Raw genomic sequence first — 12702 nt, forward strand, 5'->3', positions numbered from 1 at the left:
CTGGAACACTCACCTTCCACCCCGGTGCAGACAGACCCGTAGCCCTCTGCACTCTCTGGCCCCACTCGAATTCAGCCCATGGACTTTGTTCCACTCACCCAATGGATACGCGTCACCTCGGGTTCCCACGGTGGCTCAGATGCTATCAGGGCAGGAGGTCAAATTCTGAGGATTTTAAGCATTGCAGCCTCCTAATCTTCGATAACTTAGACAGGAAGCCAAGTTGACTCATGTCCTGTTACATTATATCGTATCAACCGACAGCACTGCACGCAGAAAGCACTGTTTTCTCAGCATGCCCTGCTCTTCTTCCTTCTGCCCTACCACTTCTCCCAGCCGAAAAGTATTTACCTTGCTGAGTACCTGATACCCTAAGGGGGAAAATGACCACAGTGCAGAGGGCCTAGCACTTCACAGAATCACAGAAATGTGGAGTTGAAGGGACCTCAGGAGATCAAACAATCACCCCATGCACTGAGGCAGGACCAAGTGCATCTAGACCATCTCTGGCAGATGTTTGTCCAATCTGTTCTTAACCCCCCACAATAACAGGGATTCCACAGCCTCCCTAGATCACTTGTTCCTGTGCTGAACCATCCTTAGAGTTAGAAAGTTTTTCCTAATATCTAACCTAAATCTCCCTTGCTGCTAACTAAGCCAATTCCTTCTTGTCCTACCCTTGATGGACATGGGCACCAATTGATCACAGTCCTCTTTATAGCAACCTTTTGTATATTTGCAGATTGTTATCATGTCTCCCATCAGCCATCTTGTCTCTGGACAAAATATGCCCAGTTCTTTCAACCTTTCCCCAGATATCTGCAGCTCCAAGGCCACTTGTATCAACACCATCGGGAGCTACCGGTGTAAGTGCTGGGCCGCTACGTCCTCTCCACCAGGAACTCAACCATGTGCGAAGGTGGGTCCTGCCACGAGATGCATGGAGGGGGCAGCTGGCAGAGCTGGGAGGGCCTGGGTTACACAGGCAGAGGTCTTGGCCGAGGGGGCAGCTAGCTGGGAACTGGTCTGGGACAGTGCGCCCAGCCCCCTACCCCCCATGGACGGGGTCCCTCTGGGTCTCAGCCTTAGCTGGGGAGGGTTCAGCTTCCAGGCTCCCACCTCCCTCCAGCCCAGCCTGTCCGTCCACTGCGGTGTTTCTGTTTGTCTCAGAGCCACAGCCACCAATGTGCCTGGGTCTGGCTTCGGAGCGGAGCAGGGGCTGTGCCAGGGCCAGGATTACACCAGAAGCAGGACAGGGGGGTCAGCAGGGCTGCCAGGAGCCAGGCGTCTCTTCCCTAGGGTTGCCAACTGTCTAATCACACAAACCCAAACACCCTTCCCCGAGGCCCCTGCACTGCCTACTCCATCCCTCTCCCTCTGCCGCTCGCTGTCTCCCACCCTCACTCACTTTCCCCAGACTGGGGCAGGGGGTTGGGGTGTGAAGGGGTGGCAGGCTCGGTCAAGCCTGGGGAATGGGGTTGGCATGCAGGTGGGGATGTGGGGTTCAGGCTCGGGTGGGGCTCAGAGCTCAGGCAGGGGTTGGGGTGCAGGAGGGAGCGGGATACAGGCCCTGGAAGGGGGTTTGGGTGCCAGAGGGGGCTCAGGTGGTGCTTACCTTGGGCAGCTCCTGGTCGGCACACAGCAGGGCTAAGGCAAATGTAAAGGTGGGTTCTCCCCAACGGGCAGAGGCATCTGTACCCAGCAGGTCTCTCTGCAGAGCAGATGGAAACACTTCAGGAAGCCTCAGAGATGGGAGCAGGAGGGACAGGCAAAGCTGAGTGTAAATGGATGGGAGAGAGAGACAGAGTGAGATGGGAGGAAGGAAGGATTTTGGAGCAGCCACACGTTAAACTGTTGGCAGCACAGGACTGGCATGTGCACAGAGATCAGCCAATACAGAAATTCCCAGACAAAAACCTTTGCTGATGGTATTACGGTGACCCCTGTAAACCTCATTCAAGATCAGGAAATTCTGTGTTGGTTTCTTTCATCGCTAGGACTCGATCCTCCTTATCCCTCTAGCAGAGCGGAAGAATTACTTCTTGTGTCTTGCTTACAACACTCCCGCTAGTACAGGGGTTCTGAAACTGGGGTTCAGGACCCCTCAGGAGGGAATGAGGGTATTACATGGGGGTGTCATGCTGTCAGTCTGCATCCCAAACCCCCCTTTGCCTCCAGCATTTATAATTGTGTTAAATGTAAATGAATGTTTTTAATTTATAAGGGGGTTGCACTCAGAGGCTTCCTATGAAAGGGGTCACCAGTAGGAAAGTTTGAGAACTGCTGTGCAAATACATCCCAGAATGAGGTTTGGTTTTTTTGCAACAGCATTACACTGTTGACTCTTATTTAGCTTGTGATCCTTGGCTTCATGGTCTGGGATACCGCCTTGGGAGGGTTGGGAGGGTACTTCAGTCAGGTGAGAAAAAGATCCTGGCTGTTGGGGAGAACGAGAGCTGTGTGCTCTCCTCAAGCTCATCGTCCTCCTCCTCCTCCTCATCTTCTCTGTCCGCAGAATCCTCAGGCATGGCAGAGATTACCCCCTCCTCGAAATCCACAGTCAGGGTGGGGTAAAGGCGGCGGCCCCACCTAGAATTGCATGCAGCTCAGCATAGAAGTGATGTCTGTGGCTCTGCCCCGGACCTTCCATTTGCTTCATTGGTTTTCTGGTAGGTTTGTCTGAGCTCCTTAACTTTCACATGGCACTATAGTGAGTCCCTATTGTGGCCTCTCTCTATCGTGCCCCTTGAGATTTTTTCAAATGTTTTGGCATTTCGTCTTTTGGAACGTAGTTCTGCTAGCACGGAATCCTCTCCCCATACAGTGATCAGATCCAGTACCTCCCGTGCCATCCATGCTGGAGCTCTTTTTCAATTCTCAGACTGCATGGTTACCTGTTCTGATGAGCTCTCCATGGTCACCTGTGCTGATCACCTCTCCATACTGGGCAAACAGGAAATAGATTCAAAAATTCGCAGGGCTTTTCCTGTCTACCTGGTCAGAGCATCTGAGTTCAGACTGCTGTCCAGAGTGGTCACAATGGTGCACTGTGGGATAGCTCCTGAGGCCAATATCATTGAATTGCAGCCACACTAACCCTAATCCGAAATGGCAATACCGATTTCAACACTACTCCCCTTCTCGGGGAGGAGTACAGATATCGATATTAAGAGCCCTTTATATCGAAATAAAGAGCTTCATTGTGTGGACGGGTTTAGCGTTAATTCCGTTTAATGCTGCTAAATTTGAATAAACGTAGTGTAGACCAGGCCTTATTTAGCTTGTGATCCACTATGACCCCCAGAGCCCTTCCGCAGTGCCCTTTCCTAGGCAGTCATTTCTCATTTGGTATGTGGGCAACTGATTGTTCTTTCCTAAATGGAACTTTGCATTTGTCCTTCTTGAACTTCATCCTATTTACTTCAGACCATTTCTCCAGTGTGTCCAATCATTTTGAATTTTAGTCCGATCCTCCACAGCACTTACAAGCCCTCCCAGCTTGGGATCGTCCGCAAACTTTATAAGTGTTTCTCTGTGTGCCATGATCTAAATCACTGATGAAAATATTGAACAGAACCGACCCATCACTGATCCCTGAGGGACCCCACTTGTTATGCCCTTCCAGCTTGACTGTGCACCACTGATAACTGCTCGCTGGGAACGGTTTTCCAACTAGTTATGCACCTACCTTAGAGTGGCTGCATATAGATTGTATTTCTCTAGTTTGTTTATGTCACGTGAGACAGTGTCAAAACCTCACTAACGTCAAGATATACCACATCTACCGCTTCCCCCAGCCACAAGGCTTGTTACCCTGCCAAAGGAAGCTGTCAGGTTGATTTCACAGGATTTATTCTTGACAAATCCATGCTGACTGTTATTTATCACCTTATTATCTTCTAGGTGTTTGCAAATCGATATCAAACCTTCTAAAACTTCTGTAGTTTTGCTAGTGGCTGGTCCCCAGACTTACACACCCCTTGTCTTCCTGCAGGAGAGCACTGAATCTACAGACATATACTCTGATTTCTTCTGCTGATTTTCATGTCGTTTCTTTCCATATGCACTTCCGTGTCTCTCTGCATCTTCCTTCACTTCCTCTTTCCTCTCCCAACACGAGCACTACAACATCTGTAAAAGACGTGCCAGGGGATTCCTCTCTGGCTGCTTTCTGTCAATGCATCCAGCACCAATATGAACAAAAGGGCTTAGTCCCAAGCCTTGATGTATTCCAGCTGTTACTAGAAACTGTTTCCTTTCTCCACACGAACCTTTCGCTGTGGCAACAGAACCATTGTACATGTCCTGGACACATCCGATATAAAAGCTTTATTCACTCAATGTGGGGTGTCAGGATCAGGTCCCTGCATAAGGCAAACACCAATGTCGATTCGCCCTTCTGCAGCTGCAGAACTCACTTCTGCCCTGGGTCTCTCCGCAGGGAAAGCGGAGCAGCAGGAGCAGCAGTTTTTGCTCTTTCTTTATTTCAACATTAGACAGTTTTCATGTCCACGTCTGGAGATGGAGTGCGGCGTTATCACTGGAGATGAGAGGGCTCCGCCTCTTAAATGTGCCCTGCAGGCTAGTGCCCCTGGGTGTGCCCCAGAGCCCTGCGTGCTGCTGTGCCAGGTTAGGAGTCTCACTGGAGGGGAGGGAGACATATAGATACTCCTCAGAAAAGATCTGTGCCCTCCAATGCTGTGGGGAGGGGGGGGTGCACCCACTAGTGGTGTTTGTGTGAGTGCACATTTGTGTTATCCACCCGCATGCGCCGTCTAGTGTTCAGAACTGTTGTTGTTCAGAGGTGCTATACTGCTAACAGTTAATGGGATTCTCCTTCAACTCATGTGGTCAGTGACCTGAGTGTTTCAGGCACCAGGATATGTGCCCTATCCCTGCCCTGCCAGACATTTCTGAGCAGCTGCCTGATGCAGCATAGCGACAGCGTAGGAAACCATGGGCTTGTGACAATGTTGTTCCCTGACATCTGTAATGGAGGGATGGGGGATGGGGGAGCAGGAGCGAAGAAGGAAGGACAAAGGGTTCTAGCGCCAGTTAGCTTTCAGGTCCCAGTGGGGCCCTGAGTCAGCCTCAGTGAAACCTGCTTGTATAGGGCTCCCCCCTCTGAGAGCACTGCAGCCCCTGAAACTGGGCATTGGCTGTGATGCCCGACACCCCTGGGAACACGTGGGGATGTGGCACCTGAACCCCTGGACTCCTCGCTCCCAGGGCTTTTCCTTTCCTGTCCCCAGAACATGACTCTCCATTTCAATGCCCTCCTGAACAGCACCTCCCTCTGGGACAGCAGAGACACGGACAGGGGTCGGCCGTGACCGTCCTGCTGCAGAGCGTGGAACTGGCTGCACTGGCCACTGCTCTCCGGTCTCTGGAGAGGACAACACAGAACGTGACGACAGAGTCTCTGGGTGAGGGGGGACGTGTGGCTCTCAGCGCCACCTGCTGGCTGCTGTGAGATATGGGGTTACACTCTGTGCCCCAAATCCATTGGAAGTTAGAGCCTATATATCATTGTGATGTGAGCCTGTGTTCAGTACAGACAGAGAACAGCACTGCCCCTGCACCAGGAAATATAACCCAGCCCCGCCAGTGCCCCCAGGAGCAACAGCAATGCCCGAGAAGGGTTTAAATGTGATATTTGGCATTTCACCACTAGGGGCTGCCACGCTGAGCCAGGCGCCTCCCCCCACCCACACTACTCCCCCTGCTGGGGACGCAGCATCCCCAAGGAGACACAGCCAGAATGGGGGGAGGGGATATGGGAGGGGTGATCAGGCAACTCGGGGGGGAGGGCACCAAACTTCCCCCTCCCCTAGTGCAGAAGAGCTCTGAAGCCCCTCCGGCTCCAAGCGGAGTGGGAGGGGGGTGGATCTGACCCAGAATGGAGAGATCCCAGGGAAGCGTTTTCACAGCGAGGGGCTCTGTAATTCCTCCCGCCACCCCCCGCAGCTATCCAGAAGTGGCTCGTCACAGGGAACTGCAGCCAGCACAGCGAAGTCTTCAAGCTGAGAGCTCACGAGGAGACGATGGACGTGCACTGTGATGCAGTCACTGGGGTAGCCACACAAGGTACCATCCTGGGGATGGCGACACCCAGGGTCTAAACCACGGCACAGAGCGGTTCCCTGGCACCGAACCCCAGTCTGGGTTCCCCCGTTCCTCCTCTCTCCTCCCCTAATGGATCTCCAGGCTGGCCCTGGCCTCTGTCTCTAGCCCTGGAGTGCTTGCTCCTTGCTGGCTGAGCCAGTGGTTCTCAGGCTTTGGGCCATGGAGCTGGCACCTTCGTTTCTGTCTGTCCCACAGCTTGAGCCCCGCGCAGTGAGGATTTGGGGGTGCAGAGGGGAAACGGCTCATGAGAGGGTCTCTGGTATGAAGTGAGCCCAGAGAATGGAAAGGGCAAGAACACCCTAGTCTAGATAGAACCCCAAATGGAGACGTAGGGGACCAGAGTAATGTGGACCCTCAGCTGCCTATTCAGGGCCCCGAATCCTCATTGTGACCCCTGGGCACCTGGCCGGCTCATTCTTTGCCATAGCGACTCCATCTCCCTAACGAGGGATCACCTCATCTCACAGCAGGTTTGGAGACTGCTGCTTTTATTTCCTACTCCATCCTGGACTGCATCATCAGTGCAAGACATCTCAGTGAGGGAAATCAACCAGGTGGTGGGAAGCTGGAGAAGAGTCACCTCAACTCCAGGATGGTGAGTGGGGCGTCGGAGACGGGAGACCCATTCCCCTCTCCAGATCCGCAGACTTCACCCTGTGCCACAGACAGGTGCGCGGAGGGAGATCCCCTCGCTTTGCTCCATAGCTGGGGCTCCAGAGGGGTATAGAGAAGGCACCATCTCCTTCTGGGCGTTTGGACCGTGCTGCCTTTCTGGCTCCTGATGGTCCGGAGAAGAGGAGGTCTCCTTATTCCTGATGCACTGGGGCTGTGTTACTGGAGGAGGTTACCGGGGGTCACACCACGACACAGGGCTGTGCAAAGTGCTCTAGAGTAAGAGCTCCACCTAGCTCACCCCTGAGCCGGAATAACTGGAAAGCCGCTTTGTGTAGATAGTGGGTTCAGGGAGTCAGCATGAAACTCTTTGATATGGTAATGAAGTGGTTAGGGTGCGTATGTGTATGTGTGCACACAGCACTGCCCTCTGCTGGACGCTGTCGGAACTGCTCAGCTCACATTCCTTATGGTGCTATTGGCTGGCAAGGATTTATTACCCTTTTTTCCAATAGCAGGGCCTGGGCTTTTGCAGCAGCAGGATCTGTGTTCTCTCTCCGCTGCCACTGAGATGGCCCCAGTGGGCACTAGGGGCTGCATGGGGAGAGCCGTGGAGCTGTAGGTGACCTCGAATTTACTATAGCCATGGAATAACAGAACCGACGTACTGTGGTCCCGTGAGGATGAGGATGATTCTGTGGTGTTTCCAGGCCAAAAAAGAGGAGGAAGAGGCTCTCTGCATCTACGAACAGCACTCACACCACCTGCTGCTGTGACCATCTCTCCAGCTTCGCCGTCCTAATGGCTCCCATCGCAGTGACGGTATCTCACCGTGAGACTCGGGTCACAGGGCAGGACCCTGAGCTCCTCACTCAGCCGTGGGCAAAGCTCTCCCTGGAGTGACTGGAGGCTTTGCTGGGGAAAAGGCTGAATCAGAGCTGAGGGGGCTCGGCTGGGGGTCCACTGGTGATTTCCCCTTTGCTGTGTTACAGGAGAGTTCCCCACTGACCATCATCACCTACGTGGGACTGACCCTCTCCCTGCTGTGCCTCTTCCTCGCCATCCTCACCTTCCTCCTGTGCCGCTCCATCCGCAACGTCAGCACCTCCCTCCACCTGCAGCTCTGCCTCTGCCTCTTCCTGGCCGACCTTCTCTTCCTCACCCAGGTGACCCGCATCCGCACTCAGGTACGGCCTGATTCTCCCCTGCTCTGTTCCTCCACTCGCAGCAGGGCTGGGCTGTGTGGCTTTGAACCTCTTTGTTCTCCCTAGATTCTGGGCTGTGCAGGACACAGGGAGCGTTCCTGGGGGGATGTTTCCATCCCATTAGGCCCCTTCACACTGGTCTTAGTGGTCTGAGTGTCCTCAATCCCTGGAGTTCAGACAGTTCTATCCCTATGTCACACTCTCCCTGTGCCTCGATTCCTCTCCTACGTGACTTGCCTATGGTCACCCAGGGACTCTGTGGCAGGACTGGGAACAGAATCTGGATCCCCTGAGCCCTGCTCCCCTCCTTTAACCACTAATCTCCGCTCCCTTCCTGCATCAGCAATGTGCACCCACAGGACTCTCCAGAAACCAAGGTACCTTCCATCTCTGGGTCGCGGAGCGCTATACCTGGAGAGCTGTGCTAACAAGAATCCCGGTGTCACTCCCCCCCCCCCGGAAGGTCTCCCTCATACTCAGCATTTCTCTTCCCCACCAGAGTGTCCCGGGGCTCTCTCTCTCCCAGGTGGCATGTGCTGTCATTGCTGGCCTCCTACACAACCTCTTCCTGGCCTGCTTCACCTGGATGTTCCTGGAGGGGCTGCACCTCTTCCTCACCGTCAGGAAGCTGAAGGTCGTGAATTACACCAGCGCCAGCCGGTTCAAGAAGAGATTCATGTACCCGGTCGGCTATGGATTCCCAGCCCTGGTGGTGGCTATTTCTGCAGGGGTGAATCCTGAAGGCTACGGAGCTTCCACACAGTACGTTCAGCGCCCATCCCGAAGGGGAGCTGGGATGGGGCTTCCATGTGCTTGTCCGGCTCACCCCAGGTCTGACTTGAACCTAGATTTCCCTGCTCACCCTGCCTGGGAGCTGAATGTCCCCCTGGGACCCTTCCCATCCCCAGGGACACTAAGCTGCCCCGAGCGCTGTAGTTGAGGCGCCCCCTGTCAGACATCTGCACTCCTCACCCCACTGATGATATGGAAGAACAAGCCAGAAAGATCCCACTGGACTCCCTGCTCCCAGGCTGGGTTTGTGGGGCTGGTGGGTAGGAAACAAACGCACCTTCTTACTATGAGCAAATCCCTGAGCATCCCCTCTCTAAAGTGAGAGACTCCACTAAAACGGGGCGTGGTCTGTTCTAGACACCCCAGGCTAGATCCTCAGCTGGTGTAAATCAGGGCAGCTCCACTTCTTTCAGTGCAGCTAGGCCAAGGTCCCTCCGCTGCATGTCTGGCCCTCCATCAATACTGCGCCCATCCACCAGAAAGGGTCATTTGAGGAGGTGGAAGAGGAAGTGGTGGCTGGAAGCAGGACATGCTGAGGTACATGGGGAGGGCTGTTTTCCTGCTGCCCACAAGAGAGTCGGCCATGTCACAGGCAGGCTGAGATCCATCTCGCTTTTGAGAGCCAGCTGCCCTGTGACACCTCCTCTCTGCCCCCGGGGCTGAAAAAAGGCAGTAATCCCATTAAAATCACTTTCTTCTTCCTCCCTGTCTGTAGCTGCTGGCTCAGCCTGGAGAGAGGCTTTCACTGGAGCTTTCTGGGTCCAGTCTGTGCCATAATCCTGGTGGGTACCTCACAGAACCACATTCTCCTCTCACCTCTGCCACCCCATTGATTTCAGTGAAGCAGGGAGGGGAATTTGGCCCATAAAACATAAGGAAAGACCCAGTTAGGTCCCACCTGGCTCATCGGCTGTGGTCTATCCCTGAATGAGTCCCTGTGCTGTATCCCCAGGCCTGCAGCCGTTACTCGGGCACAGCTCCCAGGGACGTCAGCAGGAGATTTGCCAAGTGAAGACAGAAGAGTTTGGTCTAGTTGAGTTAATGACCCAAGGAACAAGGAAGGGAGAGGGCTCCACTCTGCAATGTTTTTTGTAGAGGAGGAAACAAGTGTCCCTACATATTCCTCCCTACTCCTGGGGAAGTTGGGGGGGGCGTGGAATTTGTTACAGTCTGAAAATGGCAAGGAGTATTCTACAGGCAAGATCTGGGATCTCTGAGCCAGATCCTGCTCTCAGTTACACCAATGTAAGCCCCAAATAACTCCTGACTGCACTGGAGAGGCTCCATATTGAACTCTGAGCAGCATCTGGCCTCTGTGATCCCATTGATCCATCTCAGCCCTGGCTGTGCTGCCAGCTCTATGCAAGGGGACAGACCGAGAGTTTCCAGGGGATATTACGGGGAGAGGATAATTCCCACCGGAAATGAGCAGTCCCCGGTTGTGCAGTGTTTGGCTCGGTCCTCTGGGATCGTTCTCTGCCTCAGCTGAAGTCACCGGCCCCAGATGGGATGTTTTACAGGAAATATTTCCCACTGTTCCCACAGATAAATATAATGCTCTTTGGGCTGACCCTGTGGATCCTGAGAAACAGACTCTTCTCCCTCAATGCAGATGTGTCTACTGTCAGAGACCACAGGTGAGAGGGCAACAAAACAGTCCTGGAGGGTCAGATGTCATGGCACCGGAAGGGGTGGGGGATTGCAGGAGGGGAACAGCATATCTAGGATCCATAGGAATGAATTCCCAGTGTGTTTGCATTGACAGTAAGCCTGTCCCACATAGGAAAGCTGGGGATAGAAGCTCCACCCCACTCTGCCCGGATCCTTCTGACCCAATTGCTCTCCATAGAGTTATTGTAACGGGATCTCTCCATCTGCCTTTATCCAGGTTACTGACCTTTAAAGCCATCGCCCAACTCTTCCTTCTGGGCTGCACATGGAGCCTTGGTCTCCTCCAAGTCGGCCCAGCAGCCATGGTCATGGCCTATTTATTCACCATCGTCAGCAGCCTGCAGGGAGCCTTCATCTTCCTGGTGCACTGTCTGCTCAATGGCCAGGTAATGCCCACGGCCCATCAGTGCCCACCCAGCGCCTTCACCGGCCTGGCAGGGACTGGAGTCGGCGCTCGCTCTCATCCCAAGAGGCGGGATCGGAGGCGTTCAGATTTCCAGCCAAGGCTGCTGATCTGGTGGATTTGTAGGCAGCCCGCACTGCCTTCCCCACACAGCTCCTGGGAGCAGCCAGGGGCATTAGACACAGCGCAGCATTAAGCACAGGCTGGGAGGCTGGGGCTTGTTTCCCTCTGTCAGCGGGAGCCCTGTGCCAAGGGAGCCTTTGAGGATGTCATGGTATAAATCCCCACTCTGAACCTTAGCGTCCAAAAGATGGGTACCAGCATGAATTCCTCTGAGCTCAACTACCAGCTTAGTACCCGTAGCGCTGCCACGTACCAGGAATTCCAGTGCCTGGTACACTCTGGTCCCCCCAAGACCTTGCCTGGGGAACCCCAAGACCCAGTCCCTCTGGATCTTAACACAAGGAAAGTAAACCCTTTCCCTCACCGTTGCCTCTCCCAGGCTTCCCCTCCCTGGGTTACCCTGGAAGATCACTGTGATTCAAACTCCTTGAATCTTAAAACAGAGAGGAAACGGCACCTTCCCCCTCCTTCTCTCTCCCCCTCCCAGACTCTTCCTGAGAGAGACAGTAATTCTAACATAGAGAGAAATTAACCTTTCTCTCACCCCCTTCCCTCCTTTCTCCCCACCAATTCCCTGGTGGATCCAGACCCAGTCCCCTGGGATCTCACACCAGAATAAAAAAACAATCAGGTTCTTAAACAGGAAAAGCTTTTAATTAAAGAAAGAAAAAACAGTAAAACTTATCTTTGTAAATTTAAGGTGGAATATGTTACAGGGTCTTTCAGCTATAGACACTGGGAATACCCTCCCAGCCTAAGTATACAAGTACAAATTAAAATCCTTCCAGCCAAATACACATTTGAACTCCTCCCAGCCAAACACACATTTGAACTCCTCCCAGCCAAATACTCACTATTTTAAATCTATAAGAACCTGTATCAGGGAGATTGGAGAGAAACCTGGTTGCACGTCTGGTCACTCTCAGCACCCAGAGAGAACAACAACCAAAAACTAACAGCACACACAAAGACTTCCCTCCCTCAAGATTTGAAAGTATCCTGTCCCCTGATTGGTCCTCTGGTCAGGTGACAGCCAGGCTTACTGAACTTGTTAACCCTTTACAGTCAAAAGAGATATAAAGTACTTCTGTTCTATTAACTCCTATTATCTGTTTATGACAGAGGAGCTCTCAGAGTTTCGCTTTTTCAAATACGGTGAATGTGGCTCACTCCGAACAAGGACGAGCTCGGACTTTCATCCGCCTCCAGTGTCAGAGCAGCCGCCCCAGAACTACTCTGGCTGCCAATGCCTGCTTGAAACATACTGCCGGCTCCCAGGGAGGCTGAGCAAAGAGAAGGACATCTGTCTCTTGTGCCTTCTGGAGACCAGAGCAATGGCTCAGCCCACAAATTAGTGGTAGCGAAGTGAGAACCAGTGCAAAGGGACTCTTTAAACATGCAAGGCCAGGCGCACCAATGCTACCCAGCCCTGTTGTGCTTCGATGGGGCAGAGGAGCCACAATCAGGTGGCAGATCATTCCCGTGGCAGAGCGTATCTCCCTAGCAGAGCCAACTACTGCACCAGCCACACACTCCATCTGCCATAGGGGAAGACACAATGCTACAGGGTCTTTCAGGGATCTTAGACCAGTGGCGTAGGTTGGAGCAGTCCCATGGATGCTCTAGTTTACACTAGGGCCAGCAGAGACCAGAATCCAAGATAAGGGGCCCATAGTCAGCTCCATTAGGCACACACGCCTGTTCCCCATACACACATGCTGCCTTCCGCCAGGCAATGCTTGGAGAGAATCTAGGCCATAATAGTATTAA

The 12702-nt window shown here is 53.3% G+C and overlaps 1 pseudogene; it reads left to right on the forward strand.

The window, feature by feature from the left end:
* Positions 1–12219, forward strand: part of LOC127035546 (adhesion G protein-coupled receptor E3-like) — a 17412-nt pseudogene extending 5193 nt beyond the window's left edge.
* Positions 12220–12702: the final 483 nt, after the last annotated feature.

Source organism: Gopherus flavomarginatus, chromosome 16 (assembly GCF_025201925.1).
Source record: "Gopherus flavomarginatus isolate rGopFla2 chromosome 16, rGopFla2.mat.asm, whole genome shotgun sequence".
Lineage (NCBI taxonomy): Eukaryota > Metazoa > Chordata > Testudines > Testudinidae > Gopherus > Gopherus flavomarginatus.